The sequence below is a fragment of the Callospermophilus lateralis genome, unplaced genomic scaffold (genome assembly GCF_048772815.1).
Source record: "Callospermophilus lateralis isolate mCalLat2 unplaced genomic scaffold, mCalLat2.hap1 Scaffold_590, whole genome shotgun sequence".
Lineage (NCBI taxonomy): Eukaryota > Metazoa > Chordata > Mammalia > Rodentia > Sciuridae > Callospermophilus > Callospermophilus lateralis.
In genome coordinates, this window is record NW_027514552.1 from 4546 (window position 1) to 21457 (window position 16912).

A 16912-nucleotide genomic window follows, 5' to 3' on the forward strand; every position below is an offset into this window, starting at 1 on the left:
TATTACCTTCAGATAATACGTATCTTCATTGATCTCAATTCTGTTTAAAGAAAACTGACCAATTTCTTGAGTGTCTTGTCGTTTTTGAAATATATGAAAACATGACTTATCTGATTTGCTATTCAATTTTTGCCTCAAATGATAAAAGCTTTTAAAAATAATATAATGTACTACTTTTGTATGTCATAATATATTTGACCCATTGCCAATAAAAATATACTTTGTATAATTTTATTTTAGTACTGATGATGAAATTTCATTAAACTATTAACTAAAAGTCAGCTACTGAACACTTGTGGATAAGGTACTGTGATTTCTCTATATTGTTAATATAATATTCAAGTACAATTAGGCTGTAATTAGGAACATTAGATTTGCCAAAAGAAAGTAATGCAAATATTTAAGAGTTACATGTGGTTCCTAGTGAATATGTTATAAATACACTTTGTTTCCTTTGTTAATAACATTTTATTTTTTACATTCACTCAAGTTTTTTCTGTGCCTTAATGTACTTCAGGTTTATTTTATCAAATGAAGACATATGACAGTGATACCAAAGGAAAGATTATTATCATGGGATTGGCTTTTGAGTCATTAACTTGTTATATGAGTTCAATGGGGATTCCTGCCTCTTTACTTCTTACTTGTTTATAATGAACATTAAGTTGGCTATGTAAGTATTACATTATCTACCTCTTTTGCCAGCCAGGTTTGAGAGAATATGTTTAATGTATTTAAATCTTGATAATTAATAAGTAAATAGAATGATATTTCATTAATGTTTGATATCTAATACTTAATTGTCCAAAAAATGCTTCTATTTTGGGTTCATTTATTTTAGAAGATAGAATACACATTAAACAAATTGGGGTTTTTTAAAACATTTTTGTTAATTTTATAGCCCACCATAAATTAGAATGATAAGAATTATATTTATTAAAGCTAATTGAAAGAATCATGCAACTCCTTTGTGAGTAGAGCACCAAATTTAGTAGGAAGGGCCATGCTTAAATGTTTCTTTTGCATGTTGAATAGCACTTTATAGATACTTACTGTTTAAAAGAATAAAGATCTGTTTTTAACAAAGGAGTAACTGAATTTAACTAAGTATAGTAGAATTTAGAACAAACATTAATCTACTTTAATCTGATCAATATGAAAACCTGACCTGTGCTTTATGTAGTTTTAACTATGTTTTCTTGGCTTTTGAAACACATACTCTTCTCGTTTTACATTCACATTTTTTTTTTTCAATTTAGAATCAAGCCAAAGGGAAAAATGGCTTCTGCATAATTAGGAAATAGCATATCTTTAAAAAGCTTAGCTTCACCTTCACCTCAATCTTTTCTTTAATTCTGTAACTTACCTTAAACCTAAATTATTTTGTTGTGATTGGTATTATTGGAAGTATATAAAAAAATGTTTCTTAGCAATTCAGAATAGCTTTGTGTAAGAAATATATCTTGAAATACTATTACATTAATTAAAATGTTAGAACTGCAAGATATTTTTGTTAAATTCTTCCATCACAGACAAGAAAGTGCACGTTGTGACTTAGATATGTTGGGTCCCACAAAGACTCATGTGTTTGAAGATGTGGTCCCAAATGCAGCAGTATCCAAAGTGGGAATCCTTGGATGTGAATATATCATGAGGTCTCTGCCGTCATCTGTGGGTTAAGTGAGAGACTAACGATTTGAATGGACTATTGGGAGGTAGTGGACAGTGTAGGAAGTGGGACCTAGTAAAAATGAGTGCATCCTTGGGGATTTACTCTTGGGGACTTTATCTTGTCCCTGTTTCTCTCTCTCTCTCTCTCTCTCTCTCTCTCTCTCTCTCTCTCTCTCTCTCTCTCTGTCTCCCTCCCCATCCTACCCTTTATCTGTCTCTATCGACCTATTTATCTGTCTCTATCTGCCCCTCTCCCTATCTCTTTCCCTTTCTCTCTTTCCTCTCTTTTTCTCTCTTCCCCCTCCTTCTGCTGCCATGAGTTGACCAGCTGTCCTCCACCATGACCTTTCTCATGATGATCTGCCTCATCTCAGGCCCATAGCAATGGAGCCAGCTGACCATGGACTGAAATCTCTGAAACTATAAGTAAAAATGAATCTTTCTTCCTCTAAGTTATTCATGTCAGGCACCTTTTTTTCACAGCAATGAAAAGCTAATACAGTATCTCAGTATTAACTTGAACAAGTCAACCAACTTGAAACACATGGAAGACTAGAAAAGTCACCTTTACCATGGTGTATTTCATTATTAAAAAATATAAAATAGGGGCTGGAGTTTTGGCTCAGCAGTAGAGCACTTCCCTGGCATGTGTGAGGCCCTGGGTTCGCACCTCAGCACTGCACATAAATAAATAAAATAAAAGATCTAAACAACTAAAAAAAATACATATATAAAAAATATAAAATATGCCTGGAAATATCTGTCACCATCCTATAAAATTTTGAGTTATCAGTTTTCCCCAATGCTGTATATTTGAGTTAAGAATTATTAAAATTATTTAACTTTGGGGATTTTATTTTCCAATTTTTAATCTCTCACTCTCAAAATCTGTTCACTTTTAAGTAAGCCTGAATCCATTCTACTATGCTGCAAGAATCTTAAATATGAGAACAAAATTAGACAGTATGCATATTCTCATATTTTCTAATTTTTACAAATCAATATCTAATGCATGAGGAAGTGGCAAAATCAGAAAAATTACCTACAATTAAAGTTAGATCACAGTCCCAAACAGACAGATTAACAGAAAAGTTTAGAGCATATGAGAACACTCTATAAAAAGTGGCTCCAAGGGCAGCAAGGGTAAAGGTTTATATATAAACTTAACTAAAGACAATGAGTTTGGGGTTTCAGTGGTAACATATGGCAGGTTCCATTGGGAGCCTTCCATTTTTCACCCAGACGCTGACGGGCAGTCTCCTTCCTGGCTGGGAGCTCACCAGGGAAGGATTTATGGCAAGTGAACTCTCACCTTCCAGTGCTAAGAGTCAAAGAGGGAGATTTTTGGCAGCTGTGCATTCAGAAGGCTCTGGTTAACTCCATGAAGATAAGCTTGGAAAGGTTTCTTACAATGACTGTTGTTTGTTCATATGTTTTCAACTTAAAGTCATTTTTATGCCATTCTGGTGAGTTGGTGGTTACTTTATTTCCCCTACTTGAAACTTCACAAGAAGTTTCACAAAGAGCTGAACCAATTGCTATGGAAAGAAAAGTCAAGTTCATATTTATATTGTTTGATATCTGAAAAGAAAAATAATAATATAGATTAAAAGAATGAATAAGCAAGAAGGAACAAATCTAAACAAATTTCCCCACCCCCATTTAAGCAGTCTTCTAGTTCTGGGAATGGGTCAATGCAATTAAATGGCTATGTCTCCTTAATGTCATATAGAATATTACCATCTTCGAAATGGTGTAAATCAGATGCTACTTGTCCATTCTGATTTAAAAACAATCAGAAGTGTTCACTGCAGACTGCACAACCTTCTCCTTGTTGGGTAGTCAGTGTATCTGAGATGGGATGATTTCAGAGTACAAATGGAAGCTTCAAAGAACCACATAGAGACATTAAATATCTAGATAATTGCTTTGTAAATTCTTATAATTGTTCTTTCTAAATCATAAGTCCTCAATTTGGAAAAACTATCCACATTATTGAATGAAGCTTGATGTTTCAGTTCAAAAGTGAGTTTTCTAGGATGACTTACCTGGTACATCTATACTGTGATGTTTGTGTACAAAGGACCTCACACTTTGGCATTTAAGGCAGGATATCTGGTGAAGAAAGTGGCACCAGGTATCTGAGTCTACATTGCCCTGACCACTTGAGTAATAACCTTTTATATACTTCATTGTCATAACAAATAAAGAGATCAAGGTTGAACATGACCAAGGTCAGTCTAGAATCTGTGACCCACAAGGATGAGGTCTGGTGACTTATGACATTTATCATCAGCTGTATTAACATCTATATATTTCCGTATTCCCTGCACCTCCATCAGGCTACAATAGCAAAATCAAATTGAGAAATAGAAGGTAGAGGAAACCTTCAGCTTAGCCTCCACAGAGGAAATATTACCCAATCAGGATACTCCAGATCTTAAATGTACTCATCTATATTTCTGGTCACCAGGAAAGATAAAAATAGGTAAGCTCTATTCCATGTTCCCTTGGTAGAGCCTTAAGCCCAGGAATATTTTCCTGTGATTGAGTAAATATCCATCTAAATGTCATTCTCTTTCCCTGTGATATTATTAGAGAACTGAAAGAAACCTACTTTGCAGTCAAATTATAGAGAATGATTATAGTATTTATTTGGTATTTTTTACTTAAGAACAGTTCAATGCCATTTATGTTTTCAATTCAAAGGAAGAAATTTCCTTCCAGTAATTTTACCTCAATGAAATGTAGACCATGCTGACATGGTGGAGCACATCTGTAATCTCAGTGACTTGGGAGGCCAAAGTAGCAGGATCACAAATTCAAGCCCAGCCTAGGAAATTTGGTGGGTCAATGCCCCAAAATAAAAAATAAAGGACTGGAAAAAGTGCTCCTGGGTTCAACTCTTAGTACCTAGATCTAAAAATTTTTTTTAAAGTACTGGAGATACAGCTCAGTGGGAGAGCACCCCTGCGTTCAATACTCAGTACTGCTAAAATGCTTCTGCATAGCAAAGGAAAGGGTCAATAAAATAAAATAGTAATCTACCATTTGGGAAAAATTACTTTACAACCATATATCTAAAAAGGGGCTAATGTCTAAATATTAGAAGGAAATCATACAATTCAATCACAGAAAAAAAAACTTATGGGAAAGGATTTTAATATACACATTTATCTAAAAAGACACTAACATAGTCAGATGTTAATGAAAAGGTGCTTAACATTACTCATGAAAAAAATGCAAATCAAAAGTACTGTCAGATATAACCTCACAGCCAGTAGGATAGCTAGTACCAAAACATCAGGAAAGAACAAATATTAGCTATGTGAAGAAAAAAAAAAACCCTTTCGCACTGTGGGTGATAATGTAGATTAATGCAGCTATTGTGGAAAAAAAGTAGGAGATTCCTAAAGAAATTAAAAATTGAACTATCATGTGCATCAGCAATTGTCCTTTTAGGTATACACCCACAGGAAATGTATTTATCACCTTGATGCGATATCTGTACTCCCATGTTCATTTCAGCGTTATTCACAATATCCAAGATATGCACACAATCTAAGTGTTTATCGGTGGACAAATGATACAGAAACTGTGGTGTGTGTATGTTTAATATGGAATATTATTGAGCCTTGAAAAGGAGACTCTGACATTTGTCACAACATGAATGGACCTAGAAAACATTATGCTAAATGAAATAAGCCAGACAAAAAAGAAAAATATTTCATAATCTCTCTGATTGTGGGATCCAAAATAGAAGTCAAACATACAGAGTTTAGAGAACAGTTACCTGAGTTAGGATTCACAGGAAATGGAACAATGGATATAGGTCAAGGGATAGAAATTACAAAGATTTAGGATGCACGAGTCTAGAGACTAGTGTACAACATGAGAAACCATAGTTGGAAACATTGAATTGCATTAGAAATTTCTGCTAAATGAGTAGAGTTTGCTGTACACACACACACACACACACACACACACACATACACACACACACACACACACACACAAAGGTAACTATGAGATGATGAACACAGTAATTTGCTTCACTATAGTAATTATTGTAGCATTTCTATGTGTCCCATAGCCCTCTGTTGTATACCTTAAATATACACTATAACATTTATTTAAAATAAATAAATAGAAACTTTGATATGTACTCTATCTCCTCATTGAAAAAGATGGCAGGATTTGTCAGTGGGTAGAAGCCACACTTTTTATACCTGTTGATGATACATTCCAAGCATATATATAGTATATAAATAGACATCATAACAACTCTTCATTGAAAATCCAATAATGCTTGCTTAATCCTGGAATGAGAGGCTTAGAGATGCCTGGCTATAGGACAACCAAAAGCTAATTCAAACAGGGTGAATCCATGTCTCCTATTTGGGTAGTCTAGATTTGCATGTGTGTGAGTGTACCAGGGATTGAACCCAGGGGCATGCACTTAACCACTGAACCACATTCCTAGTTTGTTAGAGTCTGTAAACAAGTCTGGATGGCGCCTGGCAAAATGCCAGAGGGAATAGTTTGTAAAGTAACAAAATCGAGCCATTAAGTGTGAAGATTCCTGATTGGTTGACTGCTGTATCTAGTTTATGCTAATTAAGATAAGCTGTGCAAAATGTATAAATACCTCTGTTATCCTACAATAAAGGGCTTCCATTCCTGCTGCATCAACGTACACAAGTCATTCGTCACCCCCCGGTTATTTTGCCCAGCCAGCCCGGCTGCGGCACTAGTTCTTTCATTATTTTGAGACAAGATCTTGCTAAGTTGTTTCAGCCTCACTAAGTTGCTGAGGCTGACTTTGAACTTGGGTTCTTCCTGCCTCACCTTCAAGAGCTGCTGGGATGTGCCACCACACCCAGCGTTGGACTGGATTTTTATAAAAGGAGAAAGAGGAGAGAGGTAATGCTTCTCTGCTTCTGAGGTTTGAGAATGATAGGAGATATTAAATTTCAATGACTACCCTAGTATTTTTCATCAAAATTATTTCTACAGTAACGTGGCTTGATCTGATTTGATCTATAAAGGAATGCCAAAATAAGGGAAAACCTCAGTTTTTATTTTTTTCACCACTATTTTAGAATCAGCATATCTGGTTTGATAGTTTCAGTTAGTCCACCAAACAGACAGACAATAACCAAAGAGTAAGAATATGCAAAGGCTAGAGATAAATTTTTAGAGTATACTTGGACTACTGCCAAGAGCAGAATGTGTCTTAAATAATTCCATGAAATATGATGATAACTTCCAGAAACTTGTTGAGATTAACAAACAATGCATTGGGAAGTGGCTTGGTCAGAATGTTTGGGATTTTAGGACAGAACCAATTGTCATTAAGTTTCCTGACCTCCTCTCTTTTTCACATATGTCCTATTAGATGGGAGATAAAAGTCAAAGGATAGGGAGCTACAGCATGTGCATTTGTTCCAATGTATAATAAACACATCTAATCATTGTTTGGCAGCCTTTGATAGCCATTTGTCTTTTTCAGGTTGTTCAACACTTGCCTGATAGTAATATCAAGGACAAATGGAGGATACTTTCATCAGCTTTTTAGCCCCATTGTTTCTTAGAGATTATTAGTTATATTGGTGTGTGCTGAACAATAGCAAGTTCAGTAGGAATATGAACAGTCTATCATAGGTCAGCATATTTATGTCCACTAGCAATAGGAGTGCTGGCAAAGGCCAAGAATCTAAGACTTGTAATTGTCCCAATAACATGCAAAACTTCAAAATTATATCTGGAATCAGTAAATATGGTAATTTTCTCCTTTGACAAACTATAAGAGGTAGTAAAACTAGGATTTTGACAATGAGCTGATCTTAGAGAAGGCAAAGAGTATGCCTCAGGTGTTTCTTGTGAAAAAACTATTGTGTAACCAGTTATTATATACATTAGAGTACACGGAAGAAACAAAACCAATAGGATACATGTGTGGCTAAATGTATGAATATATGTTATCTACAGATATATAGTCATATGTCATTTAATGATGGAGATCCATTCTGAGGAAAGTGTAATTAGGCATTTTTTATTATTGTGCAAATATCAGAGCATGTGTACAAATAAATACATGGAATAACTTATTATATAGCTAGGCTATATGGTATAGACCGTTGCTCCTAGGCTATACACTGGTACAGCATGCTAGGCTGAATACCTAATGCTATAGACAATTGTAACAATGTTATTTTTGTGTCTATACAGAGAAGATACAGTAAAAGCAGGGTACAAATTATGAAAATGGCTACATTTATTAAGACACAATGAATACAGCTTATAGGATTGGAATTTGCTTTGGGTGACTCAGTGAGTACTATGTTCATGAGTAAATGTGAAGGCCTAGGCTGTTACCATTGACTACTTGTTTTAGATAGCTTTTTTTTCTTTTCTTTTTTTTTTTTTTGCTGCTGTGACTAAAAGACCTGACAAGAACAATTTTAGAAGAGGAAAAGTTTGTTTAAGGGTTCATGGTTTCAGAGGTCTCAGTCCATAGACAGATGGCTCTATCCCTCTAGGCCCAAGATAAGGCAGAAAATCATGGTAGAAGAGTGTGGTGGAGGTAAACAATTCATATGATGACCAGGAGGCAGAGAGATTCTACTCACCAGATACAAAATATATGCCCCCAGTGACCACTCGTCCAGCCACAACCTACATGCCTTCAGTTACCACCCAGTTTTCCCAGCTCAGTTAATACCATCAGGGGAAATTATTCACTGATTAGATTAGTATTCTCATAACCCAATCATTTTTCCTCTGAACCTTGATTTGTCTCACACAAGAGCTTTTAGAGGGACACCTCACATCCAAACCATCACACTACTGTAGACTTTGTTAACCATGTACATTGAAGTTACAGTAAATGTATTAAATAATTTTCTTTAATGCTAAATAAATTAAACTTAGTTTATCAAAATATTTTACTTTTTTAAACTTACAAATTTTGACTTTTGTAATGAAACAAAACAATGCACGTCTTTACAAAAATATTCTTTTGTCATATTCAATAAGCTTTAATTTTTTTTTGGTTTATAAACTGAGATATGAATTAGCCTAGGCAGACACAGGGTTAGGATCATCACTATTACTGCTTTCTACCTCTATCTCTTCCACCAATGGGAGGTTTTCAGAGATGATTACATGCATGAAGCTATCACCTCTTAAAATAGCAATGACTTCTAGAATACCTTCTAAAGGACCTGCCTGAGGTTAGATACAGTTAACTATTTTCTTTAAATAGAGGAAGTACCCTCTAAAATAACAATAAAAAACATAGAATAATGAATACATAAGCCAGTGACCTCGTTGTTATCATTAACACATATTTTATATTGTATATAATTGTCGTGTGCTATACCTTCATACAATTGGAAGGCAGAAGGTCTGTTTACACAAGTAATACATCATGTGTGTCTGCTCAATGATGTTACAATGACTGCAATGTCAGCAGGCAATAGAAATTTTTCAGTTCCATTGTAATCCTATGGGACTGTTGCCTTATATATGGTTCACTGCTGATGGATATGTTACTTAGTCCATGTCTGTATAAGTGTGTGTGTGTGTGTGTGTGTGTGTGTGTGTGAGAGAGAGAGAGAGAGAGAGAGAGAGAGAGAGAGAGAAAGAGAGAGAGAGAAAGAGAGGTGTTTATTATAGGAATTGGCTTTCAAGTTTATAGAGGCCGGAGACACCATCATCTGCCATCTGCAAGCTGGAGAACCAAGAAACCAACAGTATAATTCAGTCTGTCTAAAGGCCCAAGAACCAGGAGAGATAAGGATCTAAGTCTAAGTCCCAGTCCAAAGGCTTGAAAATGGTGTATGAATGTGTGTTGGGGGTGGGGGATGCAGTTGTGTCAATCCCAATTCAAGTCCATAGGCCTGAAAACCCAGAGTTCCAGTGTCTGTGAGCAGAGAATATGAATGTCTTAATTTATACAGGGTGCAAATTCATTCTTCCACCCTTTTATACTATTCGGGCCCTCAACAATTTGGATGATGTTCACCCCTATCAGCAAAGACGATCTTCTTCTGTCAGACTACCAATTAAAATGCTATTTCTTTTAGAAACAGTCTCACCAACACTAAGAAATAATGTTTTAGCAGCAATCTTTGTGTTTCTTGGTCCAAACAAGTTGATCCATGAATCAGCCAGCAGATTGTGTTTCCCTAAAAATTTCATTTGCAAGGGATATTGAAGAAGAGGGTTAAGTCTAAGGAAGTGTCTGAGAGAATAATTTTTTCAGCTTTGAGCACACTTCTATAGATGTAAGGCAATCAAGTGGAATAGACTGGGGATCTCCATCACTGAAGAGGAATGAGAGCTGGATTGAAGTAAGGGCCATGGCAAAGACCATGGAGTAGTGAGGGATCATGAAAGAGTTTATGGTTCATACTTTTTGCACAAATTAATAGATTTGACTTCCTCCTGAATCCAATGTCCTTTATTTCTTCACTGAAAAGACTGAAGTAGTGTGGGGTGAAAAGGTGAGGATAAGAACACCCTGTTATAAAAGTAAATCTATAATTAAACCAGTTCTTCAATTTCATCTCAAGAAAGAGGTTTGGGGGCTACTGATGGGATAGGTCTGTATTTTCCCTCTAGATAATGTGTCTGTGAGGCCAACTAAAGCAATATACATATAGTACCTTTGACTGTGTTTTACCCTTTGATTCTCATTTTTTATAACAAAGTACACTTAAGACAGAACAATAGCACAAGAGAGAGACAAATGGATACAGTGGCTATCTCTTGGAAGCCTCTGAAGTACTAATCAAACCAAGTCAGAACAGTCAAAGAACTTGTTCTAAACAATAACAATAAAAAAATTGTAAATCTAAATTTTGGAAATTCCTCTTTTGTAAAGGGCAAGTAAAGATTGTTTTTACCTTGCTCCACCAGATTCTGAGCAGAGACCCAGCAGAATGACCTGTGGGAAAGCTTAGCTTTTTCAGTTTGATCAGAGTTCCCTAGATTTCATCTGCAGCCTCCAGAATAAGCAGGAAGTCCTGACCATACTTTGAGAACTTTCCTTGTTCTCAAAACATTTGGAGGGAAAATATTTCCCTGCTAAATCACTTCTGGGTGGTCAGGGTCCACAATTTGATTGACAATAAATAGATAGATTAGCAGGATTTATCAGAGTTCTTCAGAGAATCAGTGTGCACTTTTATGGGTAAAGAGAGTTATTATAAGGAGTTAGCTCACACAATCATGAATACTGACGAGTCTCAAGATTGTCAATAGACCAGCTAGAAACTCAGGGCAGTCAAAAGAGAGCTCAGTCTGAAAATCTGAGAACCAGGAAAGTCAATAATGTAGTTCTAGTCCGAAGGCCTGAAGATACTGTTGTTTCAGCGTAAAGGCAGCCAAGCAGAAAAATTAATATTTCAGGCAGGATTAGTTATTTCCATTCAGGCCTCCAACTGATTGCAAGAGGCCTCCTCACATTATGGAGAGCAATCTGTTCTACTCAATCAATTAACTAAAATGTTAAGCTCATCTCAGACACCTCCACAGAAACACTCAGAATTATGTTTGACCTGGTGACTCTGTCAAGGTACCAAAATTAGCAGTCATACAGGATAAAAGTTTAATTCACACAGGTGCAGTACTCTGTGAGGAGTGGCTTCCCAAACAGCCAGGTGCAAGTGCTTGTCTACCCACTTAACAAAGGAAAGGGTGTTAAGGGCTTCAGGGGGAAAGTCTGGAAGGGCTGCTGGGCTCATTTACACAATTTTTCATACCAGTGCTGATTGGCAGCCTTCTTCCTGGCCAGGAACTCCTCAAATGGATGAACTATAGCAGCTGATTATTCACATCCAGTAATAGAGATCAGTCTAAAAGTTGAACAGGAACCTCCCTCAGTGGTGGATTTATGGAAGCTGTAAGTTTGGGTGGTTTTGGATGTCAGGAAAGGGAAATTGAGATAAAGTTTCTTCCTGTGGCTTCTGTTTGTTCAGATGTTTTCGGTTTAATAAAATCCTTATACCATTTTGATGTGTTTTGGGTCCTTTAATAACAAATAAACTTTCCTGTTTATATAAAGAATCTGGCATTATATTTTGAAAAAATATTACTAATTGGTAAAAATTTAGTAACTCTTAAGCAACATTTATTATGATAAGGCATTTTGCTTCAACTAACCCAAGCCTTTGAGTCCAGACAAGTACTGTACTTTAAAAAAAAATCCAAATACCTATACAATACTTTGGTCTAAAAAAAAAGTGTGTTCTATTAACTAGAAATTCTTAAAATTATAATTTTAGTTTTTAAAAAATTAATTGTGTTTAAAAGTCCATTTCTAGATGGTCACAAAGGTCAGGACCCTGTCACAAGATATTTTAGTACAAATCAATGAGTAATTTGCTCCAACTTCCATCCTCAAAATAAATGCACAGTAGTAAAAGTGATTAAGATAAATACCATATTCAGAAAATAAAAATATTGGTATCTCCATAGTAAGAATGTTAAAAAAGAAAACTAAATTATCAGATCAGAAATACCTGTATTCCAAACATTCTTTGTAGTTCTAGTTACAATAGTCAAGATCCAGAATCAATCAGGGTATATATCAGTAGATGAATGGAGAAGACACATGGGGCAAATAAATGCAATGGAATGTTTTCAGTCATAGAAAGGCTGAATCCTGTCATTTATAGCAACATGGATGGAACTGGAGGTCATTGTGTTAAATAAAATAAGCTAGACAAGAAAAACACCATGAGTTTAAACCCACTTAAAAAAAATAAAATGTCTCTCATAGAATGATAGAGTGGAATAGAGTGAGAAGGAGGGGGAAGACACTAGATAAGAGTCACTAAAGTTCAAAGAAAAGTAATTATATCTGGTTTTCTATAGCCAAGGAGGGTAATGATTGGTTACAGCAATTTTTGATAGACTTTAAAATAACTAGAACAATAAGAATGTTTGCAACCCACAGAAATAATTAATATTTAATGAGATGAAAATTTTCATTACTCTTATTTGATCCTTATACCTCATATACATGTATCATCACACTGTTATTTGTAAGTCATAAAGGTGTAAAATATTTTAACTATATTATATATATTATTTATATAATAAATAAAAGCTCAGAAGATCAGACTGTGTGTTGTACATGAAAATGGAGAAGCAGCTACAGGTGACGGAATCTTAGGTCTACATTTCTGACGGACTGATACCCTTCACCACTTTCCTCCCACAGACCCCCCAGTTACCTAAACAACAGCTTCTACCCCTCTCCTTCCCCATCAAAGTATAATTTTGACAATCATTCTGATACACTGTACCACAGAAGTAGTTGGGAACCAGATGAAAGAATTTGTGCCGGATATCATAGTGTACTTTTCTGAGGAACACTGGCAATAAATTCACTGAACTGTTTCAAAGAACTAAGCAATAATAGGAAAAGAACATTAATCAAATTTTCTTTGTTTATCACCAGAAATGTTCATTATCCAATGTCAGGAGTAGATATTAATAAATAGCTGAGTAGATGAATGAAAGAATGAAGCAAAAGGACTGACCCGGAAAAAGTTTAATAATCACCATAACTACTACCTATTCAGGCTATTATGTGGCAGACATTAGTCTCCAGAATGATACCACAGAGAAGAGGAAGCCCAAGTTCATTTGTCCAAAGACACATGCCTTTTTCTAAAGAGAAGAGTCAGAATATAAGTCTCATGGAACTTGTTCCAGTGCCTCAGTATAATACCATATGTTTGGTACTAAAGATTTGCTTTCAGGGTCTGCAATTCTGGGACAGTACTTTTGAATGGAAATATGCTGAACCATTATCATGATTACCTATTTTTTTTGGAATTGATTTTATTATCATTCTTCCTTGGTATAAATCTGAACATAACGTTTCTAAAGATGTGGCTCGATGCAAAGACTGTACAGTAATTTAGTCCAAATTTCGAATCTATTAAATTTGGGTAAGTTAAATGGAGGTTTCATACAATATTCTGTGTGAAACAGCTATATATGATAAAATTACTTTTTTATTCTTTGATAGCCTAATCATTCTATTTCAGATCCACATTTCCACAAGATTCAGTTGTATTTTCTCCATATTGTATGCACTATTTAGAAAATATAGACAAGATATTTGCAAAGAACTAATGCAGTGGGGTTTTTTTTTAAGAAGACAGATATCAGTAGCAAAAAACAAAACAAACAGAATTTAAATAAATTTTTAAATTAAAAAAACTACTTCCTATTAAGATGAGTAAAAAATGAAATGCCATATTCTTAACTACTTTAAAACAATTCACTTATTTCTTTTGCCCAGTTAAAGCTTTATGTCTCTTGCTTAAACAAATCTGACATTGAAGCATGACTTTATTGAAGCTTGAAAGAAAAATACAATATAAGGCAGAGTTGTTGGCTAGAGAGCTTGGCTTTCAAAAGCACTTACATTGTAGAATCATTGAATTCAGCATAGTTCAGCACCTGGTCCTTAATTCTGAAATTCAGAAACCTGATTATGTCTGCATGCTTTCCTTGGATTGCCTCACATTGAATAATCTCACTTAAAAACCAATTCCTGTCAGGCATAATGTCTTGTAATCCTAGACATTCAAGAGGCTGATACAGGAGGATCTCTAGTTGAAGGAAAACATTGGCAGTTTAGGGAGACCCCATCTCAAAATAAAAATTAAAAAGTGGCAACCCTTGCACTACAAAAATAAATAAATAAATACCAATCCTCCTCAACATATTCTACAGTATATTAACTATTAATAATGGCACAGCTTCCTTAGATTACATATGTTTGAAGGAACTAAATGTACATGACCGAATCCCAGCCAATCAATCTTTCCTGCCATCTCTTGTTTTTGACCAACAGTAACAGAATTAGCACCAGTCCAAGTAGGGCTAATAATGGTTGATTCTTCTAAAAAAAAAAAAAAAAACAGTAAATGCAGATTTAGTCATTCTCAGTAGCTGTATTTTTCATGTTGTGGATAAGTGAAATACTTGAAGCTCTTTACAGAATGAATTTACATGTAAATTATGTAGATATCTGTTTAGACATATCTATTTAGATATGGTGGGTAGCTAAATATATTATGGAGAGAAAGCAGAAACCATAGAAAGCAATAAGGCATTCGAGACCCTGGTTCAAAATTTTTCCTAAAATCAGCAGTTTTACATTAATTCTCTATTATGGCTTAAGCCTTTGATTTAGATTCTAAATAATATATCCCTAAATTCCATTTTTAAAAAGTAAAGATAATAGATCATCTGGTAGCAATCTCTGTAGTAAAATCTGATTTCTATTACTTCTTATCTGTCACTTATGGTATGTTGCTTAATATTCTTTGTCCTGGTTTTCTCTTCAGAAAAAGAGTGGTAATTTAGATTTCTATTCTTTTCTTTCTTTTTCTTTTCTTTTCTTTTCTTTTAACAAGTTCTGCCAAGCTTTATCAAAGAAAATTTTTCCATGTTTTACTTTTCACCAGTCTGTTTTGGCATGCTTCTAATGATATCAGAATCACCTACAAAATAAAAACAGTAATTTTACAATACATTTACTGGCAACTGGTAGTAGCAAAATTTCCCTATTTTGGTTACATGTTCTTTAGATAAGTCTGCAACTTAGCCTGATTATTTGCAAGTTATTACACTAGCTGTTCTGTTATTTTTCTTAAGGTAGATCAAAGATAACCTACAATCATAGCCATTGTGTGGCCACACAAAAACATCATATAATAAATCAGATAGGGTTTATCACCAGCATTTATAAAAACCAGATCTAAAGAATAAACTAGGTCCGAGGACAAATGCATGGTTCTAATACAGCATATGTTTAGCCTGTCCTGATTACTACAAAATCAGAACAGTGAGAATATTTGCACTAGATTTCTACCAGCTGTGTATGAAACAGCTCATTTTCCAACAGAACTCTCACTAGAAATTTAGCTTCTTTAGTATTTCCCAATCACCAGTCTAATAAAAAAAAAACCATTTTGTTGTTGTTTAAATTTTCATATACTTTATTATGAATGAAATTTCTGAGGAAAGAATGTGGAATCTTTTTTCTTGCTTATTGGTAATTTCCTTGTCTGGGTGAATTGTATTCTTTGTCTACTTTTTTCTGTTGAATGTTCATAGTTTTCTTAATTATTTTTAAGAAGAACTTATATGGAAGGAACAGTAATGATTGGCATTTATAATTCTTGAAAATATAGATTCTTTGTCTTTTGCCTTCAGTTTTGCAAAGGTAACTGCAAACAAACTGGAGAATTTGCAATATGTGCCCAAGTCACCATTGCCTCCATCTTGATGAATGACTTGTGTGAGAGACTCAGGAAACTTTTAAATTATTATGTGAATATTCACAAATTCTCATCTTAACATTTAAATGTATTATCTACCTAGAATTAATATTATTGTGTGGCATAAGTTAAGGATCTAGCCTTGTTTATTCTCCAAGTAATTAAAATGACTCTTTTATCATATAAGAAGTTCTAATTTATTTTTCTGTATCTTTTATTCTATTTCATTGAACTACTTTGCTTTAAAACAATTTTACATCATTTTCCTTATTCTAGATTCACAATCTAATATACTATTTCCACAGAATTTTGCATCTTCATAAAACATTTAAAATAATAAAATTTTATTGTGATTAAAAATTGGTTTTCTGCTTATTTTACTTTATTGATGTAAAATATTTTTAATTCAAAATCCACTTATCAATAATTTAAAAGTAGCCTGTCAAAATAACTACTTTGAAGGGTTAATTTTGCTTTGGTTTCCTTTTTTTCTCATTTCTAATGTAAGCTAATCTAGCTTCAGAATTATTTGAAGCACTTGCATTTATTCTTAATACATTTGAAAATTCTGCCCTCTTGTAACAAAGTAATTTACACTTCTATCAGCCATACTAGTTTTGAGTGTATTTTAATCAGGATGAAAAGGATAAAACAGGATAAATAGTTTTGAAAAACTTATTTGCATATATTATTAAAAATAAATAAAAAGGGATAGTGAATTATTAAATTGTCCTTTTTTCTCACTCTCATTGTTTACCTAATAGCTCTTATAAAAAGTAAATTTAATGTTTTCCCACAGACTATTTCTCAATTTAAAAAAAAAATTGTAAATTCCAGTCCTAGTGGCATTTACACATCATACCTAACAATAAGGCAATGAGAACTTCAAAGAACAGAAGTTGTGAATGTGTTTTGTGTGTGGTCAG

The 16912-nt window shown here is 34.2% G+C and overlaps 1 non-coding gene across 1 annotated transcript; it reads right to left on the reverse strand.

The window, feature by feature from the left end:
- Nucleotides 1–15433: 15433 nt before the first annotated feature.
- LOC143386151 (small nucleolar RNA SNORA72) lies at nucleotides 15434–15566 on the reverse strand. Its single transcript, XR_013089543.1, has one exon. It is a non-coding gene; the product is annotated as a small nucleolar RNA SNORA72 (small nucleolar RNA).
- Between the last annotated feature and the right edge of the window lie 1346 nt (nucleotides 15567–16912).